Source organism: Harpia harpyja, chromosome 7 (genome assembly GCF_026419915.1).
Source record: "Harpia harpyja isolate bHarHar1 chromosome 7, bHarHar1 primary haplotype, whole genome shotgun sequence".
NCBI classification, from domain to species: Eukaryota; Metazoa; Chordata; class Aves; order Accipitriformes; family Accipitridae; genus Harpia; species Harpia harpyja.
Window position 1 is genome coordinate 14,687,062 of NC_068946.1, and position 27,784 is coordinate 14,714,845.

The 27,784-nt window shown below is 47.2% G+C and overlaps 2 long non-coding RNA genes across 2 annotated transcripts; one reads left to right on the plus strand and one right to left on the minus strand.

Moving 5' to 3' along the window:
* Positions 1-1,254: 1,254 nt before the first annotated feature.
* On the plus strand, positions 1,255-12,595 carry LOC128143911 (uncharacterized). Its single transcript, XR_008235926.1, has 3 exons — positions 1,255-1,380; positions 5,910-6,038; positions 12,096-12,595. It is a non-coding gene; the product is annotated as an uncharacterized LOC128143911 (long non-coding RNA).
* On the minus strand, positions 9,526-12,120 carry LOC128143912 (uncharacterized). The gene is made up of 3 exons (XR_008235927.1): positions 11,468-12,120; positions 10,948-11,164; positions 9,526-10,844 (listed from the first exon to the last, which is right to left on the minus strand). It is a non-coding gene; the product is annotated as an uncharacterized LOC128143912 (long non-coding RNA).
* Positions 12,596-27,784: the final 15,189 nt, after the last annotated feature.

The following is a 27,784-nucleotide window of genomic DNA, read 5'->3' on the forward strand; positions in this document are numbered from 1 at the left end:
TTAGTGACTGGAATGAGCAAATAGAAGAGGAAAAAAGCTATTTTAACAGTACATGAAGGAGAAGGAGGTGGTCACTGACTGTACATCCAGGCAATCAAGGGCAAGCGATTATGGTGGTGAAGTTTAGAAAGGACCACAGGGAGTCTGACACCTCCACATGCCATGGGCCACCAAATACTTCCCAACAGCTCAGCTCTTGAACAGCTAAGGGGAAAAAAAAAAATTTAAAAAAAAAAAAAGGAAACTCTAACCTGCTTGGGATCAGATGGTATATTTTGTCTCATCAAAAATGAAATTAAGTTTTCTGATTATTTCATGGTCTTCTCCTGTTAAAAGAAAACCAACCAAAACTGTCCTTTTCCATTCTCACCTTCCACCCCCCGCCCCAACTTTTTATCCCATGGGCAAAATTATTCATCACACTGGACGCAAATCATCCTCATTAAATTGCATTTTCCTGTGGTAAATGGTTTCACCACAAAATGTCACGCTATGTTGCCTCCAGTAGTTCTCATCCCACTCAGATACACATACTTCTGTAAAACACTTTACCCACTCAACTCCCCTTATAAAGTGAGTCCAATATTGCAATGCACTTTGACACTGCCACACAGTTAAATAACCATTTTTTAAGCCTCACCCTGATTTGGTGGCATGATTTTTAATCACACATTTTGCCAGTATTGTCCAGAAGTTGGATTTTGCAAAAGGATTGGAGACAGACATCCTAGAATTGAAAGGCTTTGAAAAACCGGGCTCTGACTTGGACATCCCCTTGGCTTTGGGCTGGTTTCTGAGCCCTTATCATTGAAAACCTCCAGCCCCAAAAGGAAATAGCACCTGTTTTATTCAGCCAAGCAGCACAGACATTTCCCAGGTGCCTCTTAACACCCGTTGGAATAAAGATAAGGCTGTCAGCTGGTGCATCGCAGATAAATCAGTATTTTGCCTGTCAGAAAATAGCCACCTCTTTATTTGTAAGTCCTGTTAGCATCCCTACTTCTGAAATTAGAGCCTTGCAGAGGACTAAGACAGACACCCTTATCTCAAGTAACAGTAAACCATATAACGTTATAAAAAGTTTTTAATCCCAGTAAAAAATAAGAGACTGTAAACCCACTTTTACCCTTCCTCCTTCACCTCTTGCCTACTCAAAAGCAGGAGCTGCTTCTGGCCGCCAGATGTCAAACCCACAGGCTCTTCCCCTTTTGCTATTTTTGCCGTACACTTTGATCTTTTGCAACGGCTGCCCGGGGAAGTAGGGGGAGGCACATAGTGCTGGGGGCAGTGGATGCTGCCATGCCCCCTCCAAGCCCACAGGCTTCACCCCCTTGCTTCCTTTTGCCCTTCCTATGGAGGGGAGGGAAATCCACTCAAAAGGTGGGGTGAAAAACAGGGAGAGAGGTGGGTGAACGGCAGTGGGAAGAGATGGGCGGCAGGGCTGGGAGGGTGAGAGGAAGGAAGGGTGATGGGCAGGAAGGGAGCTGCTGGGTGGGCATGACTGAACAGAATGGGGGCTGGAGGGGACCTGCCTGCAGACTCAGCATTAAGGTCTGAGTGGGGATGAGTCTTGTGTGGGGTGGGAAGGAGTTTATCCCTTTTGACACATTGCTTTGGGCCAAAGCAGGGTGCAGGACCTGATAGCAAGTTGCCATCTCAAGCCATGGAGGCAGCTGGAGGTGCAGAAGACAGCACTCCTTAGCCACTGCCTGCCTTTCCTCCACCCCAAATAAATCTCACCTGCTTCGGGGACATTTGATCACCCTGGACTTTCCTTTTCCCTGTACCGAGGGTTGAACACCATAGCATTAAAGACAGGGGAATGTGCTATATATAGCAGTGTAAGTACGGCAACATATGAATCACTCGCTACCGGCGGGGTGCCTGACCTCCAGGCATCCCCAAAAGAGATGGGATTCCCTTTCAAAGGCAGCTGAGTCATGCCCAGAGCAGTGTCTCTGTTATAATTCACTGCATGATCAATGGGCTGCATCGCCCCATAGTGTCTTAGACTGACTAACACCTTGAAACCTACCCTGCCTCCAATAAAAAATAAAAAATAAATCTTTTTCATGCAATACCATACAAGGAAAATGAAATTATACTATCAATGGGACTCATTCCTGGAACAAAGGAAGCAATATTACAGCTGGAGAGTCAACATCCAGTTCAAGAGTCGTGAACATCTTCTTCCTGCTTCCCTGCCAATGTTTTATTGTTGTGATGGGTAATATAGGAAAGCTTTCACAGCACAGCTCAGCTTGCCTTGAGAGACTCACTCAACAACTTCAGGCTGGCAATAGTGCTGAGAGGATTGCATGTCTTGATGCTTTTGCTGCCAAAAAAGACAAAGGAAAAATTGGGTTTAAAAACCTATGGGGACAGGAGGGTGGTGGAAGTTAATGTTTGTGACCAAAACAAATCACATCGGGTATTTGCCCAGTCTCTGCATCCCATGTGCTTGGGGTAAGGAAACATTCAGGCATATTGCCTGGACCGAGGTGGGCAAAAAGAGCATAACCCACACTGACAAGTTGCCAAGACATAGGCAAAATGCTGGTGAATGCAAATCTTGGTGCTTTAGTTGCTCCAGCTTCATTCACTATGGGTGTACAGAGACCGTAGAAAAGCAAATCTTTCATACGGTCACCTTTGTGCTTCAATTTCCAAACAGATCACTGCATTTTAACAACAAATATTCCCATTCAGTGTGCTCCAGGAAAAACTTCTTTCCCATGGACTTTTCATCTTTTTGGCCAGTAAACAAAATGTTGGGTCAAGTTCATGTGCATATTCCTAAGGAGCAGCAAATTTAAGGCCTGGCTGTCTCATCCTTTCATTGTCTATCTGACCTGAGACTGAACAGGTGAATTCAGTGCTCTAAGTCAATGGAAATAAATGCAAAAACTCAGCTTGGCTACATATTTCATGCAGACTTTTGTGAATACTAGCCTTGCAGAGCCCAGCTCTGACAGCTGCACAAGTGACCTAGGTGCCTGCTAGTACAGATGGTGCTGGTGCAGGTCTCAGGCAGGCAAAACAGCTCCGATTCTGCCTGTAGTTCCTCCATGACCATGCTCCCTACCTCTTTAGCCATGCTCCTTGACCTCCATTTCTAAAGTGGGGTGCCCTGCGATAATGCTTCCTCTTTGCCAAGCTTGCTACCTGATGCATATTACAGTGTGATGTCCCTTGGCTGCTCTCAGCAGCGGCAGCAGCTCAACAGGCACCTCCCCAAAACCTAGCTCAATCAACTCTGTCTCAGCCCCTTAATCCAATCCAGCTCTGCCAGCAGAGATCCTGGCACAGCTCAGCTGCCATCCCCATCTCGTGTTCGGCCACATTGCTTCCGAGCACTGGGGATGCCCTGTGCCTGCACATCTGGGCATCCTTGCAAGCCTGATGTGGCCCAGGCAGCCCACAAGCTTGCAGGCAGGTTCAAGCTCAGAGATGCAGTGAGTTTCCCATGTCCCGGGCACACTGATGTGGCAGAGGATTGCTGAGATATCCTGAAGCCTGGTTAACCATTTTCCAACTGCACGGAGGTAAAGTGTGAAAAGCAACAGCGAGCTTGGGAGTTATGTTGCAGCACGAAAGCAGTCCTCATTTGAGATGGGGACATATGGGTGGGAGAATCTGACCCCAACACTCTCCTGAGGAACCTATGGCAGCCCCAATATCTCCTGGGGTGACCAATAACCAGGCTCAAAAAGTAGGCAATCAAGATGTTGATGAGAGATGGCACAGCTTTCCAGAAACCCAAGCCAGAGCAGCCTTTTGGTCGTGGAGCACTAAGATGATTTAGAAGGTAAAACACTTGAGTTTGTGTTGCATTTCCCTTTCCTCTGCACCAACCCGCTTGCCTGTTATTCTCCAGCCCTCCCTTGATACTCCCACCCCGCTCCCAGCCACCATCACCTTGTTGCTCATTGTGGCACCGGCCAGAGTGACGACAGGCAGACTTTGCACATGCCGAGGGGTTGCATAGTGAGTGCTCCGCAGGTCAGAGCCCTCCCTCAGCTACCTCCCCGTTCCCAGAGGAGCTCACCTGCGCCTGGAGGGCAAGGGACCACACTTTGGGGATGCTCCCTCCTCCCAGGCACCCACCACCTACCGTGTCCTGGGCGTTTTGTGGTAGCCACAGTGGTGTAAAAAACTAAAAACAGTGTCAACAATGTGCAAACAGGTGTTTCCTATATATACATATGTGTATATATACATACACATATATCCCCGACGTGGCACTGAAACTACTTGCTGTTTTCTGTTTAAAAGCTTCAGTTTTGCCCCGAGGCACTTGCAAAAACAAGGCCATGATACACATTACAGACAGATACCACCACAGAAATCTCCTCTCCTGCAGCTGTAGCGACTCTTTCCCTTGTAAACATATCAAGTTGAGATCAAAATTTGCTCCCTCTAAATGAATTCCTACATCTCCACTAGCTGCATATTTGTGGCTGTTTAGTATTCCCACTTTAGGCATTGGCAGAAACAAAGAATAAGTGAGTATAAGAACACATATGCTGAGTGCTGAAGGGTATCCCACCCTTAATTTAAATAGTAGAACTAAAATATTTCGTGTGTGTGTGTATACACACACATGCACATATGTCATGGTACTTAAGCAAACATTAGCTCCACAGATCACTGAGCATTTGCTTCTCCTATGTCACATTTGGAAAAGTGCTAATGCCTTATGGGAAATGTGGAAAAAATGTAAATATTTTGTTCCAAAGCAACATAGCTTACCACTGTGCTTTTCTGACTTTTCCTCCCTTGCAGCAAACAGCAAGCAAATAATGCACTGAATGCTTCTGCTTTCTCCATGTATAAACTAATTCTGTCCCTTTGAACAAGCCTAAGTGCAGCAGATTTTTTTATGTTTTTAATGCTTTACAAATCATCAATTCCTATGGCCTGCCGTCTTCTTGGAGGAAAAAAAACCCATCCAAGTCGATTGCCAGGGAAAGGGCTATGGTTGCAAGAATTGGACTCAAATCACCCCATTTCTAGGCTGATATACACTCTGACCAAGAGGGAGGGGATGGTTCCTCTTGCAGAAACAGCCAGTTTAGGGCTGGCGCCCATCAGGGCTTTCCTCTCAAGGACCACCAAGGACACCTGCAGGGACAGCAGGGTCGGTGACCCTACACTGCAAATGGCTCAACAGGTGCGGAGAGATGCTATGGGCCTCCATCTTCAGGGAGAAGATGATGGTCCCCCACATAATACACTCTGCTCTGGATTGGGAATTTCATCAAAAGTATTATGTCAGTGGAAAAAATAAAGTTTTTGCAATTTTAGCAAAGCTTGCATGGAAAATGGAGACCTCAACACCAGAATAAGACTGCATAGCAAACACCAGCTACAAAATATTCATTAAACATCACTGCTCTCCAAAAGAGCTGCAGGCTGCTAGGTGAACCCGCGCACCAGCTCAGCAGAGGTTATTGGTTTAACAGGTTCCTACCGCGCTGCGCTTTATGGGACCCTCCTGTATTACTGGATATATTTTGGCTTGCCGTGAAGAAAATGTTCTTGCCAAAAGGGTTGCTATTACCTCAGTGGCTTCTCATTATAAGAGGGCACCAGGCAATGGTGTCGTGCTGGGATTGAGGAATTTTCCGCTGCTCTCCTGCCGTGCTGGGGGAGCACAGCACCAAAGCTACCATGCTGAAACGCATCTGAGACGATATCATATTCCTCAGTCATATCTTCACCTACCCATTTCCCTGCATTATTAGGGTTGTTATTTATATTACACTTGTGCCATAAGCTCTCATTGTTCTCAGGACGGGAAAAACGCAGATACCACTCTCTCCAAATGCTATGGATGTAAATGGATACATCAGAGCAAGGGCAGCAGCAGGACAGCTATTTTTCCTTTTTTTTTCCTTTCTTTGCAGGGAAAACTGGCTCCAGAGAAGTGAGCTATGGAAAGTTGCACTGGGAGCTGGTGGGACTTCGGAGAAGAGGATCTGACATGTCACACAGAGGTTTTAAAGCAAAGGATGTGCCATGGCCAACAGGTTCAGGTGAGGTGGGAAACGGGGGCCCCAAGTCTTTGTTGTGAGGGTGCTATTTAGATTCCTAGAACCAGGAGAAGGGAAGCTAGCTTCAACGCAGAGAAGATCTGAGCCTGAAAGGCAGGATCCCTACTACTGGTGGATGGGATAGCACTCTCCAGTGGGAAAGGTTTGATGACCACCGCCATGCAGTGGGCTTAGGTTAAGTGAGGTGTTTGCACAGGAGCATACCAACAGATAAGACACGGATGACCGAAAAAAAGGCTCCATGTAAACATTTGCCTCAGACACTTTTTCCCAGTGATTTCTGTTCTCTCCAGATGGAGATGACACCATGTGGTTGCTTGCCACAGCCTTTAGAGTCAGCATTGATGGGGAAGGGTGGCTTTTCTTGGACAGCCAGCAATCTTTCAGGATGAGTGACCTCCGAGTCTGTAGAGGGTTAAAAGGCATGGGGGAATATGTGCTCTGAGGATGAATTTATGAACCCTAATAAAACTGCTGGGGGAGGAAAGATAATCACAGCAAACTGAAAAATGTTGTAGCATTTGCATTCCTCCACCTTCTGTCCTAGAGGCGGGGAGACATTCTCCCTCATGTCCTGCCAAGAAAAGAAATGGCCGTAAAACTGCTGATATCATTTTCAGTTCCTCCCCCCACTTTGAATCTGCAAACCTCATCCCTGCTTCCCTCTCGGAGAGTAGGAAATGGTTTGGGTTAAATGAGCGTGGAAGCTAGAAAGCCTGGAATTGGAATCATTTCCCCGCTGGCCTTCCAGGGGCTCCAACGGGAAAAGCCCCCAGGCACAACCGGAGAACAAGATCTCCTGCCACGTCTTCTTCCACTTACACCTCCCAGTGCTTCACCTCGCAGGGTCTGCTTTAGCACTTAGGTGGTGGGGCAGAGGCAGGGGGGAGAAGGTTGTTTTTCTTTCCTTCAGCCTTTGCAAATGGACTTCCAGGGCAAACAAAATAATTGGCTCAGGCAAACGCAAGAGCTGAAAGGCATCACTTGGCAGATGGAGGTGTCACCTTTCCCATCACTCCTTTGGTTCCTTATTGCCAAAGCACCCGCCTCTTGAAGGAAATGTACTCCCTGAATGTCCAGCTGCTGGCCTCCAGGGTTATTATCTGGAAGATGGTGGCACTTTTTGAGCACAAACCTTACGCTTGCACCTTTCAGGATTGAATATGCTTCAACATAGGGCTGGGATCCTTAGATCCAGAACCAAAGTACAGTTATGCTTCAAAAAAGCAGACGAAGGTTTCCAAGAAGCAAGTGTGAGGAGGGGGGATGCACAGGGAGCTCATCTCTGAAAATTCAAAGCATCTACAGAAATATTTGAATGAAGCTTGGCCTGCACTATCTGTGCGAGGTCCATTCCCCTGATCACACACAGAAAATGAGATGATTAAACAAAAGGGTAGTGCAGCTACAGAGATGACAGCATTTTATTGGAAGACCTGAAACAGAAAGCCACCGAAGACCTCTGGAAGAGGTTTGGTGGAGGATGTCTCCAGAGAAATACCATCACAAAGGAGCCCCCAAGCCTGGCTTGGTGCAAGTCTTTCATAGGTGAGGCTCCAGCTAGAAATCTGGGACTCAAGCTCCTCCGTGCCAAGCTTTGCACAAACACAAAGGTCGTCCTGCCCTGTGGGTTGTGGACTCCACTTATTTAAGATATCCCCCATGCATGCAGGCACTGACTTTGCTCCCCCCACAGCCTGGGAAGACAGCCCTTTCCCCCGTTTTGCAGGACTACATGAATGATCTCCCCAGGCTGACACAAGGAGCCTGCAGCAGCGTTGGGTACAGGACCGAGGCTTCATGAGAACCAGTTCTGCCTGTTAAGCACCAGACCAGCCTTCTCTCCAGATGAAGAGGAGGCAATTCCAGCACTCTGGCAAAGCCACTTGGAGAGAGGCGATAGAGCCCCAAGGCTACCCCTAAATCTGTCATACAGCACGCTCTCCTTTCCTTAGCACTCACATATTGATATTGTTGGGGGAAAAAAAAAAGCAGCCCTGGCTGTCCCTGTAGGTCCCAGAGGAAATGGTTTTATAGGACTCCAGTGGATGCAGAAAATAACTTCCACTTAACGGCAGGCGCTGGCTCAGCATTTGCTGGCCTGAGACAGATCAAACACTTCAGAGCAATTCCCAAGTTATTGGTCCTCCAGCTCAGAGGTTCCCAGCCAAATCTTTATCCTCTGCTTCTAAAAGCTGGTTCTACTTTATATTCAGGAATAATATCCCTAAAACCTTGCATTTATGAATGAGCAATACTTTCCTCACCTCCACCAAAGCCCGCACCGGGCTGGAGTCCAGGACACAGCGGCATCTCTTGCAAAGGTGCAGAGCATTTGTGTCCAGATGCCTCAAAAGCTTTGGGAGTTGGACCCAGCCTTGCACTGCCGCCTTTGCAAACTGGCTATTGGGACACAGGCTCTCCAGCCACACTGTTTAGTTAATGAGCGTCTGCACAACACATTTTTAGTTCTCATGACCCTTCATCTCTCGTTATCCAACAAGCTTGAACCAGCCTGTATGGATGGGACCTGGTCCTCCAGAGCAATCAGGCTTTTGAATGGATATTGCATTTTTGAATGCACATTGCAGAGCTTCAGAAGCTGTGCTCAAGCTGGATGGGAAGAGCAGATTAATCTTGGTGGCCAAAACCTTTGCGCTTCGGGAAAGGCCATGTGAAGCCCAGAGAAAGAAAAACAGCACAAGGTAAATGGAAAACTCTCACCCAGAGAGCGCTATGCTAATCAGCACCAGCTGGTGCTCTGCTAATATTTTGATAAAGTCCTGTTTTCTCTCCAGAACAGAAACCTTACTGAGTTTTTTTTCCCTCCCCCACCCCTCCCCTGCCCTTTCCTTCTGTCATAGTTCTGGCATGGTGTAAAGGGGAACATATGTAACAGACATAAATGACAGATGAAAGAAGAGAAAAATAGAGGAGGATAAGAAACCACACAGCTTCACCGACACATCAAAACCCAGATAATAGCCCGACGCTAAGATGTCCTTCTCTTCTCCCTCCATCCTCATCCCATGCACGCACCTTGCCCTCCCGCAGCCTCCACAGCATTACAGGGGAGCAGAACACACACAAAACCTGTACTGAAGGGTGAAGGAACCTGTACCGAAGGGTGAAGGATTCCCATTATAAAGTGAAGGATTCCCATTATAAAGTTGAGCTCATGCATTCAATAAAGGAAATTAAGAGGAACCAATTTGACTATTCGTTATATATTCCACGCTAAATTGCTCCTTCCAGCCAATGCCTAAAGAAGCTTTGGAGAAGCTGTTGGTCCTGGTTGTCCCAAGGAACATAATCAGCCTCCCAAACATGGTCATTTTGTCAAATCCCAGGGAAGGAGATTTCAGGAATATGTCAGTTTTACGCTGATTGCACGTAGGAGAAAAGAAAAAAAAAGAAATTATGTCAATGTCTTACAATGTGAGGTTTTAAAATTGTCTTATTTTCTGTTTTTAAAGTTACATTAGAGCCATCAACATTGGAATTAAGCCACATTTTAAAAGCCAAGCCGAATCTGTTAAAGCAGCTCCTGCCTACCAAACACAGACTGTCACCAAGCTGCAAGAAGGGGGCTGCCCCATGCGGGGAGACAAGCCAGGAACCAGGGGGGACCCTGGTGTGGGTGGGTCCCACACCAACAGCATGCTCTCCCACAGCATCTGCACGCAGTAGTGCAGAGTGGATTGCTGGCACAGGGTCCACCAGCAGCCCCAGACAAGGCAAAGGGATGGACCACACCAGGACTGGAGGTAAGTCTGCGAGAGCCCAGCCAGGAGACAGGGTGAGAGAAGAGACGGGTATACTCACTGTGTAGCCCAGGGCAGTACTAGCTGCCCTGCCCTGAAGGTAAATGGAACCCATGAGCCCAAGGGCAGAGAGGGTGCACAGGGCAATTAAGGTGCATTGGTGTCCTCCAGGCCCTGACAGAGAAACCCTCCCAAGGTTCAGTCCCCTTGGATTATGGGCAAATCTCTCTTTCCCTAGTAAGGCAGTTGACGTCTGGCTCTCACCGAGTGTGTCTGAGTGTCTCTATGGTGCCAATCTTGGTGACAGCTACCTTGTGGAGAAGGTGGTGACCAACTCCTCCACAGCTCTGGAAGATGCAAGAGTATGGGATGGACTTTCTCTGCAGTGAGTCCCATTACATGGTTCATGGAAGAAAGCTTCTGAAAGTCCACTTGCATCCAGCTGCCATTTATCTACATCCCTCCTACAGAGGCAGCAGAGGTTTGGGTTTTTTTTTAACTCACTGTTGGATAATGAGACAGATGTCCATACTGGGTCTCATTTTGAATAGATCTAAACTAGAAACAAATGTATTAGACAGCATGAATGACTGTGTGTGTATCCTGTTCCAGCATGGAACTAAAGCAAGGAAGAGCAGCTAGGTCCCATTTTACTTTTTGAGAGAACTGCTTTTTAGATGGGAAATGGAAGTACCCCAGCAAAGGAGGGGATCCTTGGAGTGAGACATGACTCCTGTTATGCTGCTGTAGGGAAGAGGAAAACATAGCTGAGAAAATATAGCTGAAAAATATGGAAAATACAAGAAAAGTGGTGCTTGCTTGCTGCCTTGGCCTCCTAGCTATGTCCTCTGGGGTGGGTTGAAGTTCCCCAGCCTGGGGGAGAACCATTCGGATGGGGAACAGGACACCCTCTCAGTGAAAGCTGAGTTCATTCTGGAGAAAGGACGTGCTCTCGGATGCCTTTGAAAGCCCAAGGCAGTATTTCTGAGGTGGAGATTGGCGCTTGAACAGAGGCCAGAACCACCTAGGAAAACAAGAAGAAGAAAACAAATGGGGGTGAAGTGAAGCAGCAGAGGAAGGTAGGGCGAAGATCAAAGGAGAAGGGCAGGTTTAGAGAGCCACCGCACTGCCTCTGGAGCCGAGGAGCTCTCTGGTTCTGTTGGGTCTTCCTCCATCGGTCTCAACACATGTGTTCATCTGTTTGCACAGCTGACTGTCGCTGACCCCGGGTGCTCAGAGTGGCTGGTGGGCTCGGCAGTGCCGGTTGCTCACTGCCTGGGATGCTCCTGGGGGCTCGCCGGGGCAGCCCAAAGCCTGTGTGTGGTCAGGGCGCTGCCTTCACTCCTGGAGCAAGAGATTACAAAGAGCACAGCTGAGAAACTCAAAATGCATCAGAAGGAAGCAAAATGGGAGCTGGGGAATTCAGCATTGCAACCGCCTGGGGCACTAGCGTTAATCAATATGGTCTATTTTATTTTTTTTAAAGCAGACATTAGTGATGCATCTGTATTTAATGCCTGTACTGGGAGCCTTTATACTTTCTAGAGCTGAAAAAGGCAACCAGATCACCCCAGCCCACCCCAGGCTAGCCAAAGCAGGACAGAGGCAAGACGTCATGCCACAGGAGTGAAGGGTTTGTCACCCCACCTGTCATCTCTTGCATACAGGACTGGGGGCTGCCGTCTCAGGACAAACATCTGATACCGGGCGCTTGTCTTCACCTGGCCAGCCAGCTGCTGCGGGATGTGAGAAAGTCTCTCCCCAGTTCTCCTATTAGCTTCTGACAGCCTGCTATTTTTGATCAGGAGGTGTTGTCAATATTTAAGCCACTCTTCAGAGAAGAATGTTGGTAAAGTCCAGGCATTGCCTTTTCTGCAGCTACTGGAGAAAATCCCCATTCTAATCTCCACTTTGGAGCTGATGGGTCATTCATTCACTATTGCTTATTTTATTGGCAGGAACTGATGCAGCAAGCAGGCCGTGCTGGAGGACTCCAAATATCATTGAATACTCTCGGAGGCCAGAGTTACCTTCTGATGCTCCTGAGTTCAGAAAATAGCTGAAGTCATGAGGCCATGGTGTCACCCTCAGCGAGGTCACATCTGAAACTCCTCTCACCATTTTAATTTCCCTATTACCCTGCCCTAAGAGCTTCACTTCACTTGTTAGGTCTGGCATCTCTTTTGCACTATTTTTGGAGGATTCCAGAACACATTTCTGATTTTGGCCATCTCCATCTTTTTCTTGTAATTGTTAATAATATTTTTCCTTCCAGACACTGGACTCATTCCCATGTTTGCTGCAAGGCTTCAACACCAATCGCCATTTAATTCAATCTTCCTCTCCTTCAGGAGCACCTTCTCATAACACTGCCCTACTACTGCTGCAAATCCATGGAAAATAAAAGCTTGGAGAACCAGGGGGTTTGGCTTAAGGAAAGCACCTTGAACTACATCCCTGTGTATGCCTTGTATCATAAATGCTTTCCTTCCCTCTTCCATGAAACAGAAGGTCCCCCATACCATGTGCCTGATAGGACACAGGGAGAGCCCCAAAACCTCGGAAGGCTTAAAATACATTGTTTCTCCCTGAAAAGCTGGGATCTGGCAGCCTGCTGCAGTGGGATATTAGTGTTAGAACAGAAGGGATATTTCAAGCTGTCTTGATCTGAAGTCTCCCACAACTGGGACCAGCCAAGGATTCACCTCTGGAGCCCCAGTAACCAAGAGAAGTCCCGAGGTCCCACGAAAGAAAGAAGAGGAGGAGACATGCCTACCAGAACAAGGAAAGAAAAAAAAAAAAAAGGCTGGAAGAAGAAATATCTTCTCCTGAGCTTGACAAATATTCCAGATTCCTTCCTTTCCTTCTTTGGTATTAAACTGAGTTCAGTCTCCTGTTACATGACACAGAAAATGTTAGGTGGAATTACAGCTACCTAATCATGGCCTTCAGTCTACCTAATTGGGTGTCCCTGTGCCTTACGATGTGATGATGAAAGTTCCTCTTACCCTCAGGCCCTTGCTCCACTTGGTGCTCAGGCTCCACGTTATCAGCTTGCAAAGTTGACCAAACCCCACCATGCTCTTTCAGGACAATGACAGTTCAGTCCCTTCATTGCATGAGAAAACGTTTGCGTGGATGTTTGTGTTCACCCTGACTTCAGTGCTGGTCTGCCAGCAGCTAAGTCGGGTCAGGAACTGATATGGATGGAGCAGTGAGGACATCGCTGCTGGCCTATGTATGGACAACACATAGTGTGGCAGAGAGACAGAAAGGAAAGTTATGCATCCCAGCTGAGTAAATATTGGCCTGCAGCTGGCCAGAAAACTGACTCTGAGAGAGAAAGGACCTGCACAACAGAAGAAGAGGGGAAAGAGAGAGATTTTTTAAGGCAAACACAATACCCATTCCAAGTCAACTACAACCAAATCCCTTGGTGTGCTCTACCAAGACTGATCTCGGTGGGTGTCGTGGTTTAAGCCCAGCCGGTAACAAAGCACCACACAGCCGTTCGCTCACTCCCCCCACCCCAGCCACGGTGGGATGAGGAGAAAATACAAAGGCAGGCTCGTGGGTCGAGATAAGGACTGGGAGGGATCACTCACCACTTATGGTCACAGGCAAAAGACAGGCTCAACTTGGGGAAGAAACAAAATCAATTTAATTTACTACAAAATCAAATCAAAACAAAGATAATGAGAAGTAAACCCAAACCTTAGAACACCTTCCTCCCAGCCCTCCCGGCTTCCCGCCTCAACCCCACTCCCGGTTCTCTCTCCCTTCTCCCCCCAGTGGCACAGGGGAATGGGATGGGGGTTGGGGTCAGCTCCCCACACCTTGTCTCTGCCGCTCCTTCCTCCTCAGGGGGAGGACCCCTCACTCGTCCCCTGCTCCACCGTGGGGTCCCTGCCACAGGAGACAGTCCTTCATGAACTTCTCCACCTTGAGTCCTTTCCACGGGCTGCAGTTCCTCACAAACTTTCCTGGCATTCGTCCTTCCTGTGGGCTTCAGTTCTTCTTGAACTTGCCCGGCGTGGGTCCTTTCTGCAGGCTGATCTTCAGTCACAGACTGCTCCAGCGTGGGCTTTCCCATGGAGTCACGGCCATCTTCGGGGGCTCCGCTCCCCCGCTCACCTCCATGGGCTGGGGGGGAACAGCCTGCCATCTCACCAAGGGCTGCAGGGGCATCAACCTCCTCCACTGCTCCTCCTCCCCCTCCTTCCTCACTGACCCGGTATCTGCAGAGGGGTTCCTCTCACATTCCAATCCCCCCGCTCACTCCCGGTTCCCCTTCTGAAATGCGTTATCCCAGAGGCTCTACCACTGCCACTGATGGGGTCAGCCTGGGCCAGAGGCGGGTCTGACTTGGAGCCGGGGAAGCTTCGAGCAGCTTCTCGCAGGAGCCACCCCTGCGGCCCCTCCCCCACTACTAAAAAAAACCTGCGCCACACAAACCCATAACAGTGGGGAAATCCACAGCCGGGCAGCATGAGAGTAAATTGCATATGTTGACAACCACAACCGTCCCCCAGTAAGTGGAGACACAGGCAGATTTGAGATACAGAACACTACTGAAGATAAAAAGATAGGGTTGGCTGCTTATAGCCAGTGATTCAGCAGCCTCGAAACTGTTGGTGTCTCAAAGGAAATACCTTGCAGAATCCAAACCTATCATTCACCATCAAGACTCTTCAAAAACATGAGTGAATGCATACAACTAGCCATGCTGTAGAGAAACCTAGCTGCCACGGTACATATATCATATTGCATCAGCTAAAGGAAAGAATTGCCCCATAAACTAGACCTGAGCCTGGTTCCTGTTGGTGTGTGGGTCAGGTCACCCATGGCCATCAGAGCCCTTCCTTGTTGCTGCCTAGCTGCCTGGCCAGAGTCCTTTGCAAACACACAGGAAACTTGGGGCTTAGACGAAATTAAGGCCATCTAACTCTGCCTTTTGGTATCTGTGTTCCTCAGATGCGATGATGAAGTTCATCCTGCCCTCAGGCCCTTGCTTCACGTAATGCTCAACACTCACTGCATGGCTTTAGTGTGTTGTGGTACTGCCCCAAGACTGAGTGCCAAGCACTATTCCTTGCTCCCAGGGAGAAGGGATGAATCAGAAGACCTGTGGCATAAAACATCTTCCCAGAGACACTTCTGGATCCATCCCTGTAGGGGTGACTGAGCAGGGGCCCTCCTTCGATGCTGTGCAGGGTTGCTGGCTGAGGAATGGGGACCTCACCTCATCCTGCAAGAAAGCAAAGGACCCAGCTTGAGAACTGAGGCACAGCTGAGCTTTGCACCCATGTGGCAGGGAGCAGGGCAGGTTTTGCACCATAAAAGACTTCCACAGAAAGGAACCAGGCCCTGCCCAGCATGAGATGAGCCAGGGCTCTTTCCTCCAGCCAAGGTATGCCCCCATCCCTGTGGCAAGGAAAGAAGAGCACAGAGCTGTGTCTGCTGATCGTGAGCCCAGCATAAACAAAGGCATTTCTGAAGCACACCCCCAAGCCTTTGGCTGCAACATCCAGGCCCCTTCTGCACTTTTGTTTCTCAAGTTGAATCTGCAGCATTTCATCAGTGCAGAAGTATTTCTGCCCTTCTCCCCCTGTGCAGCAGCGCAAGGCAGCACGGGAAAATGCATGTGGTGGTGAAGGTGACAGCTGAGCTAACTCAGCTTTCATCATCATGCTCTTTAGCATCCTGCAAGTGCTCTCTCTGCATGTCTGCAAAGTGCACATCATCCAGGTAGTCTCTGATGGCACAAGTCAAGCCAGACCTTCTACCTACCATCCTCCTGCTTTCTCCCAAAGACCACAAGCCCTGCCCAGCCTCATCTCCTGCCCCAACAGCCTGCTTAGCTACAAATGCTGCTACTAACCACGTCCCAAGTTCCCTGAGATGCAGAGTAGAGGGATTCACATCCAGGCCCACAGCACTCAGCCCACCTACAAGGACCCTAAAGCATTCAGGGGGCTCCTTTGGGAGTCCTCACTGGGGCAGGGACCCAGAGCACCCATTGACTTGGCAGGCCAAGACTAAGCACAGCCACCAAATGGCACCAATGTGTTTCCAAGGTTGTTTGCTCTCCTCATGGTGCCTCGTTGCCTCTGTAAAGGTGGGGCGTGCACAAACTGAACTTTTTGTCTTATCCTGATGACTTATCTTCTAGGAAGCCACGGTTTGCAAGGCCAAGTAGGTAGAAAAAGTCTCTGTATAAATATAACTGTCTCCCAGACCACCTCCAAACTTCGATCAAACAACCAAACAATTCATAACTTTGCTTAGGACATAAATAAACTTGCCCCCATAAGATGGCATCACTGCTCACTTCCCAGTCCCTCTGTCTCCTATCCTTCATCCTTGAGGAGACAGCTCTCACGGGGGCTGTGCAACACTCACAACACACATCCCTCTCACTAATCGCCAGAACTCACCTCCTTCCCTTCTCCTAAACCTTGAGCCACTTAGCTTCTGCAGCGACTCAGACAGTGGCTTGTTGCTGACTAGTCTGCCACAACACACAGAGACTCCAGCAATAAAAAGGAAGACATGCCACAGATATTAATATAATCATAGCACTTCAGTTGCAGACAAAATGCATGTAATGTGCATGCATCCACCTTTTCTCTTGCTTATGTGTATTCTTACACAAAATTAGAAAACAACATCTTTTGGGAAATCCTAAAACCGTTTAAAAAAGGATAAACGGGAAAAGACAGTTGCCAAATGGAAAAGTACCAAACCAGCAAAGTGATAAGTGTTATTCCCAACAGGCTTCCCTGGGGGGCAGGAGAGTAATTCAGGGCAGGGGGAGGTGAAGAATGCCATTAGAGAAGGTAGCTGAACCTTCCCAAGGAATCTGCCTTAGCAGCTTTCCCCACAGTGTTACACAACACAGCACAATAAAAATGTTGGCAATGAAATAACACAGCTTGTCTTTGGACCTCCCCTGCCTTTCCTGAATCAAGCACTATGATGATATGTTAAGGCACCAGTGAGTTTTCCAACAGTAAAACAAGGGAAACCTTCATTTTGGACACCTGGGGTCCGACACAAGGCAGGTTGCAAGCACAAGAAAAGCTCCTGTATCCATATAAAGGCAGCACTGTGCAATCAGGTGAAAATTCTTTTTTTTGCAGCAGCAGCAGCATTAAGAACCTGAACTTTATATTCCTGCCTGCTCTACCAAAGGGTTCCCTGCCCTCCATAAACCTGCACCATGCAGCAAGTCAGCCCAAGGTGATTTATAGCATTGGGTGAAAATCAGATGAAATTCAGTTGCTTCCCATTTGAGTTCAAAACTAAGCAAACTTGAGCTTTGTTTTGGGGTGAAACCAAAGCACAAAGGAAAACTTGGGAGGCAAGAAAAAGGCAGAGAGGGAAACCAGGTAAGCTGACATGAAAAAGTGGGGGTTTTTCCTGAACTCACGTGGACCCGAACCACTGACCTCCATGCATGCAAGACCCTCTTCACACCAGCCTGTAGCACATAAATCTAACACTGAACTTGGAACTGAGTTTCAATGTGGTTTAAACCACATGCAATTAGCCTGATTAAAGGATTTTTTTTCAGGGCCTGGTTAGGTCCTGCCTGCATTTTAACTGGGAGAAAACTTGTGTTGCCAGTAGATGTTGCCACTTTTGCAGCAGGCTGTAGTTTGAGGCTACATGTGCTTGGAAAAGTTGCGTGCTTGGGCTACAAGCAAAGGCAGGGAAAAGGTTTGCTGTAAAGATGAAATGCTTTAAAGAAGCTCACATGCTTTCTGCTCGTGCTGTGCCAGGCATCAGTAAATGTGACCAGCTGAAATTGCATCCAAAACAATAAAAACAGGGGGTGAGGGGGGTGGGACTGCTGGAACCCAGAATTATTTAAAAAGAAAACAAAACCTGGAAACATTTGCCAAGTGAAACCAGACTTTGGTGATTATTTTGTAATTATTCATGGTTGAAGGGACAGAAAACACTCCAGTATTTAAATGCAATTATTTGTTTGTTTGTTTGTTTGTTTGAGTGCAATTGCTAATGGTGATGGTTAATGGAAAAAAAAAAAAGGAAGAAATGTGTATAACTGACACACAGCACCTGCCCCCCCGCATTAGTTCCCAAGTCAACCAACAAAACCATAGGCTTATGGGCCTTATGTGGACTTCATTCGTAAACCTGTCTTTCAAATCCTGGGTAGTTTCCAGGAATGCCTGTATTAAAAAAAAAAAAAAAAAAAAAAAAAGTGATATCCTGAAGGGTTATGAAATAAATTTCCCTGTAAGCCATATTCCATCTCTGTTGTTGGCATGGAGAGCAAGGAAAAAAGCACATTTCTTTCTCATTTTTTAAATACGTACTTTTAAGAATGATTATGGGATATTCTGAAATGGCTCCGTACCCATCTGAAGTTCTGCCTTCAATCTGAAAAAGATCTCAGGAGTCCAAATGTGTCTGTGAGCAACAAAACTTGTGTCTTGACAAGCCCAAGGCAGGATGCAAGGACTCAACTTCCCCTAATGCTCCCCTGGCATCCTTGTCTGCCGTCTGTGAATATACAAGGAAAACTATTCTGCAGACTGCCCAGCTGGAAAAAGGTGTCATGCTGCCCTGCACATCTCTTCTGGTTACCAAGAACAATTGCATGTATAAAAGAAAAAGGTTGTGAGCTCTTCCTTATTAGCAAGGATAAACTCAGCACTTCTTCCCATCGGACAGATCTTGAGTTCTCTACTCAAGCAGCAAAGAAAAGCCAGCAGGACTCCATGCATCAAACATCTTCAACAACAAAATGTACCAGCTCAGACAATAGTCCTGTTGACTTAGGAGGTGACAGGTTTTCCCAATCTCCATCAGTGATATAGGAACATACCTGCCCCTGACACCTAAGACAAAGTACTTCTGAAAATGCCTATCTAAGCAGGAATGCAAAAGTCAAAACTGGCCTGTGCTCCTCAAGTAATGGCCTTAGACTGGATCAGACCAAGACCTCACAAGGTCCCAGATGTCCCAGGCACGCCTAATGGTGGTAGGGTGCTTCCTACCACCCTCTTAGTTTCTGGAAGAGTGGCTACTGCCCGAGGCTATTCCAATTTCCTGTTGGAAGCCACCCAAGCTGTGAACAAACACCATGGGTGGGCATTGAAACATCCAAGGCAACCTGAGACCTTTTGGGTTCCTTCCTAAACATGGGAGCCTCATGCATGGAGCTCCTCTGGGTTACTCAGGGTGGCGGCACTGGCCGATGTGACAGAGGTCCCGCATCCTTCCGGAGCAGCAGTGGGAGACTTGGCAGCCTAACTCACCAGTCCTAAAGTGGCAACATCTTTTAGCAATTGAATCCAATCCAAGATGTCTGAAATGTTTTTTTCCATGCAGTGACCTTATCCCGGCCCCTGCGCACGAGACAGTTGGGGAAGGTTGTGTCCTTGCCCTGCAGTGTGGCATGGTGAAGAGCAGAGCACCAGCTTAAACTACAGCCAGGTGGCTTTGGGTCAGATATTAGAGAAAACTTTCTACCAGGAAAGACAAACAAGCACAGGGATTAATTTTCTGGAGATAAGCTGGCTCACATCTTCCTACCTGGCCAAGGAAGGAAGGAAGGTACAGGACAGGTTTGGGGGTCCTTGGAGAAAATGGAGGTTGGAGGGAATCCTGAAGGAGCCCTTCAAGACTTACTGGGATGGCAGATGCTGGTCCCCAGAGCAGCGGCAGTGGCTGTTGCACCAGGGATGTTCCGTCTTTCTGAAGGGGTCTGGACCCGCCTGGTGATCCTGGCTGGTCGGAAAGATCACGTTCAGGCAGTAACTGCCAAAGGGGCATCTTGATAACCACCTCCTTGCAGTCACCAACAGGCACTGGCATTAGCTGGATTTATAGTGAAGCTTTATCTGTTGCCTGCAATTCTAATTTGTGGTTCGTAGGCCATAAAACTCCAAGTTTTCCAGGCAGGAGGAAAAAAAAAAGTGACGATTGACTGTTACTGCTGCTTCTTTTTTTTCCACTAGAGCTGTTCCTTATGCAGTTGTAACCAAATAGTAACCAAATAGACTGTCTAATGGCCAGTGCTGTTTATTCCAAAACAGTATGGATTTCCCATTTGTAATTCAAAAACCATAGGGTGTAACTTTCCTTGCTTGGCATGAAGCATGGTTTAGATTCTAGGATACAGAGACAGTCCTGAGGAAAACTGTTCCTGCCTGAAGAAGGATCCATGAGAAATAAACTGCCTTGCACTTTTGGTGAATGATATATTTTTTAAAAGCATCTCCAGCCTAAGATGAAAAACAGCCATTTGTTTCCCAAAGTCAGTATTTATTAGACTCTGCATAGTTAAATCCTTTTTATTCCCACTTAAAAATTTATTTTTCTTCCTCCATGCATGAACGGGCTTCCATTTACACTTGAAATTGGTTTTTGAAACAAGCTTCATCAATACCAAACTAAAAGAAAACCACAGAATTACAGAGAAATATTAGCCTGTATCATTTCATGTGAGACACAGGATAAAATCAGAACAAACTCACTATCAAAATGAAATCTGGCTGCCCACATTGAGTGCTGCAGCTATTTCTGCTTTCCTCTAAGGGGTTGTTATCAGACCACCCAGCCCACCACACACCAAGGATGCTGCCTGTGGCAGGCAACACATCAAACAACTGAGCTTTGCTGAGTTTCACCTGCTGAAATGCTGGAATTTGGGGGGTAAGAAGCAAAGTTCCTCTCCCTCCTGATCGAGGAGAAAATTTGGCAAGCATCTTAAAATTTGCAAAGTAGTTGCAAAGCTGCAAGAACCAAAAGGAAGGTGGGGGGAAAAAACAACAGCTCAGAAAGACGGGGTTTGTAAGGTGTGGGTTTTTCCATACTCCCGTGATTTCTGAAAGCCTGGAGAATGTTGGCATGTTTACCTTGCAGAGTAATGTCATTGTGGGGGAAAGCACCCAGGCTCTAGCGTATTATTCAGTGCAGGTAAGATCTGGGGTTGGGTCTTGCATTTCAAGAAAGGTGTGGAGCAATGCAAAGGTGCAAATGAAGGCTCAGGAGAAAAGAGCCATCATCTCACACAGCGATACCTGCAAGCCAGGACCAGATCCCACCTCAGCTATGGGAAAGACCCTGTGGAAAGGACAACGTCACTAGGTGTAAGATGATGTAAGGGAGATTTAGGGAAGCTTTCTCATGAGGAACACCAAGAATTGGAATAAAATGCATGAAAAGAGGGTGGGTTTACTGGGGAGGAGGTTCAATGCATATCCCTGGGAATAGGTTAGACGAGGAATGCAGCAAGCACGCAGGCGAGTGCTGGGGTGGGATGGACTGGGCAGAAGCGCAGGGTCCAGCCCAGGCGCGGCTCAAGGGACCAGAAAGAATTTTGGCACGCGGACCCTCCCTGGGAGCCAAAGGGCAGAGCAGGGAAGCTTCCTTGCAGTCCAATTACCTCGGCGGGAATCTAAAAGATATTCCCATTGCCTGCGAAGCCGTGTGCCAAGTCTGGTGTTTGTTTGTGTCTGTGTTTATTTCTCAGAGAGTTTCTTTCTCTGCACCCCAGGGAACTGGCTGGATGCAAGCTCTGGCCTTCTCATGGAATAAGAATTAACTCCTGGATCTTGGCAATACTGGGAGGAGACCAGCTCCTGCTGAACTGCAGCCTGACGAAAGTCCCACAAGCCACAAGACACCCAAAAAGCAAATGCTGCGTGCCTCCCATCTGCCCCGAGACCCAAAAAACCTGGGGCCATCTCTGTCCTGTGGCATTGTGTTGCACAGGGGGGCTTTCAGCATTGCTCGGGGACCTGCTGTGCTCCCATTACAGACATAATCATTCAGACCACTGTGGGCTTGAAGGGCCCATGAGTCACAGCTCCTTGTCAAATTTGAAGGTGGACAGGGGAGGCAGTTCAAAAAGAAGAGCAAAAGGCACAGTACAAAGTCTCAGACATCGAAATAAAACAGTGTTTGCCCAAGAGCAGTTTTCCGCTGGGCTTTTAAATTCCTGAACTAATTAAAATCTTCTGGTAAAAATTGGTTTTCCTTCTCCAATGGACCATGTCGACTTGCACAAAGGGAGGCTCTGACCTATCCTTTCAGGGGCTACTTCTGTTTTAAGAGAGCGTGAGTAATAGCTGAAACACGTGGGGACTTCAACATTTGGGGTAGTTTGGTGAAAAATCCTTTCTCCCTACCCCCAGTGGGGATAAACCAACGTCAGTGCTTGGCGGTTGCAGGGAAATGAATCGCCCGTCTTGGACTTCCCGCATCCCGGCATCACACATTCCTGCTGGCGGTGAATCACACAGAGCAGACATGGCACTTGCCCACAGTGACCCAGCTTGGACTCAGGGAAGTCTGGGCAGAGAGGGGGAAAGTGATGTGAAGGAAAAAACCCAAGTCACTGAGAAAACAGATCTGGAGGCTCCCAGCCTCGTACCTACCTAGGCGACCTGAGCACTGCACATGCCTGAGCCATGTCAAGCCCAAGAGCTCATTGCTCTATCCCCTTGTTTGCTATTGGCTACAGAGAAGGCAAATAGGCAGCTTTAGACCCTTGAAAGATAAAATGCTGATGCACCAATGCACACCTAGAGTCATCTGGACAGAAACATCCAAAAATACCTTCTTGTGAGCAGCAGATGCTGCAGGGAGGAGTGGGGCTATAGACTTGAAAAGCCAACTGCTTGGGGGCCAAACTGGCACCTAAGCAGCCACAGCTATTTAGCCAGCTCCATTAAGTAGCCTAAACCTTATTATAAAGAGAGGTGGTCTCTGGAAGTACACAAGATCCATCTGATTTGTAATCTAATCTTCTAATGACATTCATGGCACATAAACTGTTTTCCATGGAAACCTATCTGCAGAATGATATGCACGCCAGACGCCTTGATTTAATTAGCCCATGTAATATCCTTAGTTATGTTTAAACATCTGACCCATGCTAACGAGATCGGGTACTTCAAAGCCGGGTGAATCATTTTTCATACCAGAGAAAAGGAACATCAGAAGAGCCAAACTCACAGCGGACACCCATTGATGTCCCATTTGCCAGCGCGTTTACCATTTTCACTGACTTTGGAAATGAATGCATCACCAGTTAAGTCATTTCTTCCAAACTGCAAGGTGGTGGTGTCCATATTCCCATAGGACCCTGAAGAGGATCCCACATGAAAGTACATCCAGCCAAGGCTGCCCAGCGCATTTTGTGCTGTTTCGGAGTGGAATGATGCACATTCACCATGTTTCTGTGGCATTTTAAATGCTCTCTGCTGGGGAACAAACACAAACTTGCAGCAGTTCAACCAGCACAGAGCTCCTTTCAGTGTTATGGAAGTCCGAATGCACAAATAACCTTTAACTGTCCTATTTTTTGTCTTTGGATAGCATAGCATTACGGGATTCACATTTACCTGCACCTTATTTCTTTTGGCCTCTCTTGAGGCACGGACACATATACAGGGTGAAGGGGAACAAGGTTCATGCACCAGCAATGGGAACAGTAAAACTTCCTAGGGTTGTTTGCATTGGCACAATGGGTTTTGCTGACATCTCTGCATCATTCGCAGTCTACGATGCCTGAAATATTTAGGGTTATCACTAAACCAAAAGTTTATGGACTAAACCCAAAGTTCACTGAACACCCAGCAAGAACAACTCCCAGCAAGAGGGACCAGACACTGTCTCAGGCTACCAAGTTAAAAATAATTCTCAACTTTCAGATTTCACAGATGGCCTTTAGGCTACAGTACTGTTTGAATGATGGGTGATTCGGACAGGACACTGCAGTATTGTGTCATGAAGGCCACAGAGATGCTGCAGCAGGCAGGGAAAGAGTAGCTGGCACATGGGAAGGCACAAATGGAATCACAGAATCATTTAGGTTGGAAAAGACCTTTAAGATCATGGAGTCCAACCATAAACCTAACACTTCCAAGTCCATCAAGTCCAAGATGACCCACCTCCAGACTGGTGGCAGTCACCAACAAAGGCAAAGAAGAACCTCTGCTTTAATGCTTTTGCTTTAAGAAAATTTGCACTAATGGAGGTTGGTAATTATAGGAACTGATATTAGCAGCAGAACTAGGGTAATTGGAAACTTCTGCTTTCCTAGGTAGTATTTATAGGAGGCTTTATTGGTTGCTTTGATGAAGGTAAGGACTCAAACGCTGTTGAACAACAGAAAGTCTTACAACACGTTTATTATAAAGCAAAATTCCTTTCCAGCTTGACAAGAAGTATCTGGAGGTGTGTGTCCAAGTGCTAGGATGGTATTGAGATGTGAGGAAGACTGCTGTTGCACAGCCACAAAGGCTCAAAGACTGCAGCATCTCAAGACTGAGCCAGGCTCTCCATGGCCCAGCAGCTTTGTCCTACCCAGCACTGCCCAGCAATGAAGCGTTGCTCAGAGATGTCACCAGGCACCAGCACTTGACCGAGGCTTTGTCAGTCATCTGTGCAAGATGGCCCCATGCTGATATGACCTGGACTGCTCTTCAGAGCATCTATCCGTGAATCTTGGTCGTGTCCAAGCAACCCCTGAAAACATGCTAGGTATCTACTACAGCACCCAATCTTTAACCTCATCCTAGGACAATGGGGAACAAAGTAAAACAGCTCTCATTTAAAAAAAAAATAATGTAAACAAATTAATTTGATGTATGTCCCAATTGAGACCAAGCTGCAGCTACCATTAGTAATTTTAAAATTAAAATTAAAAAATTAAATTAAATATTGCATCTATTGCATCAAGAGACTTTCCACTACAGTGTCACGGAATAACATGGATATGATCAAATATAAGAGAAAACTTCCAGAAGCTGCTTACATGCTGATACGAAATGCTCAGTTGCTGAAATTTTCCAAAATTAAGACTTACTGGTAAAAACTGGGTTTTGTGGGAAATGAAACAAGGGATGAATCTATTATTACATTCCATCTGCAAACAAAAGCAGGCTTAGAAAGGCCAGAAACACCCACAAAACAATCCACCCGATTCCCTGTGCCTCCTTGATCTTCCGTGCCTCCAACCGGTACCACAGCTCCCAATGCCGTAAGTGACACCACTACATGGAGCTAACAGCGCTCACTGCTTTTAAAGAGATTTCTTAATTTAACTTTCAATTTATGAAGGCATTCTACCATCCTTCAACTCTCATTTTCTCTGAGCAAATGCAGACCCTGCTTTGCAAAATGTTAAATAAATGGATGTCGCCAAATTATTAAAATTAAAGGCAAGTGCTGAGTTGGCCAAGTGAATCATGGCTGGAAACCAGCTTCCAAAATTCCCTTAGCAGCTTTCAGATGATTGTGGAAAGACGCCATCAGAGAAAATGCCGTGTCTGCAAGCATCACCTCACCCTGGTATGTTTGGAAAGCTTATAGAAAGCCTGTACCACGGGGAGTGGACCGTGTTCAGATCGTACATCATCCTGCTACCTTCTGGGGGACGGACAAAGCCATTAATCAACGACAACAGTCATCCTACTCCATCTTAAACATCTTGAGTTTATCTTCCTCTCTGACTTCCTAGTGACAGAAGCATCCTACGAAAATATTTGGAGATGCTTGTTCCTGGGGCTCACAGGTACACATCACCTGCCACTGTTCCCTTCTTGCACGAAGCTTTTAGGCAAAGGCTTACTTGAGCCTCGCAGTAACTCACAGCTTTCGCTAAACATACATTTGATGGGAAATACGGATTTCCAACATTTTACCTGTAGATTTTCACCATTGTGCAGTGTGTTTGGCTGGCACTTTATCGGTTTGGACTTTTCAGTACCTTTTTAGGATAAAGATCGTGGCACATGTGAGCTCCTGGCCAGGCACACTCAAGCTGGCTGATTTTCTGTTGGAAAGAGTCATGATGCATTTTACAAACACCAGATGCTCGATGATGGGAAAATAAAGCGTACTTTCCAGTAAACAAAAGCAGATTTCATTTGTCTCTGAAGCATAAACAACAACAACAACAAAAGTTTAAAAAAGTGCAAAACAGAACAGTACAAGTCAGGCTCGTACATATGCATCGGGGGGAAAAAGTGATGAAAGCAGCAGGAAACGCATGTACCTGGAGACGGGTTAATGAGCTCCGCAGTGCAGCTATGGTCTTGGGGGGCTGCAGCCTCCTTTTCTCTGCGCAGGGCTGGCATGGGTGCAGGAGCCGGGCATCCCACGTGTTGCCCTGTCTCTCAGGCACACGACAGGTGAGCCACAGATCTCTCATTTTTCTTCCAGGTTGCAACTTGCAGGGGACAGAGAGCTCATTTGGGAGGGAAGGCAAGCCTGAAGGAGCTGATAGGGGGGAACAACAACAAAAAAATGTTAAACAACTAGGGGCTTCCCCAGCAGCGGCTGGGGGAGTGGAAGTAACGCATGCTAGAGGAAATGCTTTGAGACTGCCTGAGATTTACTGCAGTCTTGGTCGGTTCTCATAGCCCAGAGCAAATATTTGAGCATCACACAGTGCAAGGCAAAATCTCTTCTCTTCCTTGCTGCTGCAGGAAAGGGAACTCCGCATTAGATCTTAAGATAAGATTAATAAGCGTGAGTAATAAGGAAAATGTTGCAATGCCGTTACATAAACCAATGAGACACCCATGAGCTCTTCTCCTCAGCCATACATGAAATTCAGTGAGAAGTGACCAGAAACCCCAGCCTGTCTACTCCAGAAAGAGAACCAAAAGGGGACAGGTTAATAGCATGCAAAATCACGGCTGGAGTCTAGCAGCCCTTTAAACAATTCCATGTTTATTGTCCCGAGGTTTGCAGCTCAGACACACAGATCTCTCCCAGTTGACGATAAATCTCCTGTTCTTTCTAAGCTGCACCACAGAGATGCTATCGCTGACCCCCCACCCAGCAAGGTTGTGGGTACCAAGATGGGGTGGCTACTGCACAAGCCTGGGGGCAGATGCGTTGGGAGGCAGAAGGCAGAATATTGAGGCTGGAGATGATAGAATTTCAAATTAGGGCTTGTTTTGCTTTGGTTTTAATCACCATAATTCCAAACCATTTGATCATTTTCTTCCAATTTAGGAAAAACTCTCTTTTTGCTTTTAGAGGGAATGCTGGCACCAGCTCAGACAAACATCTCCCAAGCAAAAATAGCAGGAATCCTAAAAAAGGGATCGTGCCCTTGAGTGGAGATAGCTATAGAGACTAAATCCTCAGGCACCCAAAATGCTCTTTTTACCACCTGAGCTGGAGAACGCAAATTGTGCAGGTGTTGCAGATGGAACGTGCACATCTGCTAACCCCTAGGAAGAACAGAGCAACCATCAGAAGTGCTCACAGCTTAAGCTTGTACTGAGTTTTCCAATGAAAACGCCGGAAAAAAAGCTAAGTTATAAGAATCAAAATATTTTGAGGAATTACATCGATTTCAAAGTACTTTCATGCCAGGACAAAGCGAGGAGCTGCATTTCCAGTGCTGGGTACAAAGAAAGCAGGAGCAGAAATAAGAGGTCTAAAGGGCCCTCTTCAATCTGATTTGAAGGACCAGGTGGAAAGCCAAGAGCTTTGGGCTGCTCTAAGCAGCAGTGGGTGACAGCAGCCACCTTGCACTGCCACAACCTGCCACGGCACCCTGAGGAAAGGGCAGGCCAGCACCGCTGAGAGGATGTGCAAGCTTGGAAAAGGGATTTGAAGGGGTGAGGAGAGGCTCCAGAGGAGGGGGAGCCTCGTCTGCACATTCACCATGGTTTACATTTTGATTTGTCTGCCATATCCCTCCTGAAAATTGTCCAGGGGTGGCAAGGCAGGAGCTGGCAATGGTGCAGGAAACCACTGCCCAGTCCCTGCCTGCTTGCCTGTAAGCCCCTTGCAGGCAGCACGGTTCTCCGGCCCCCTCCAGTGGCTACAAAACATGCAGAGAAGTCAGCTACAGAGCAGGATTCAAGCTTTTGGAAATCCCATCCCTGCTCTTTGCTACAGAGAGCTGTACTCCTCCTTCCCATGGCGAAGCAAATAATTAAGCAGACAGCCACGCTC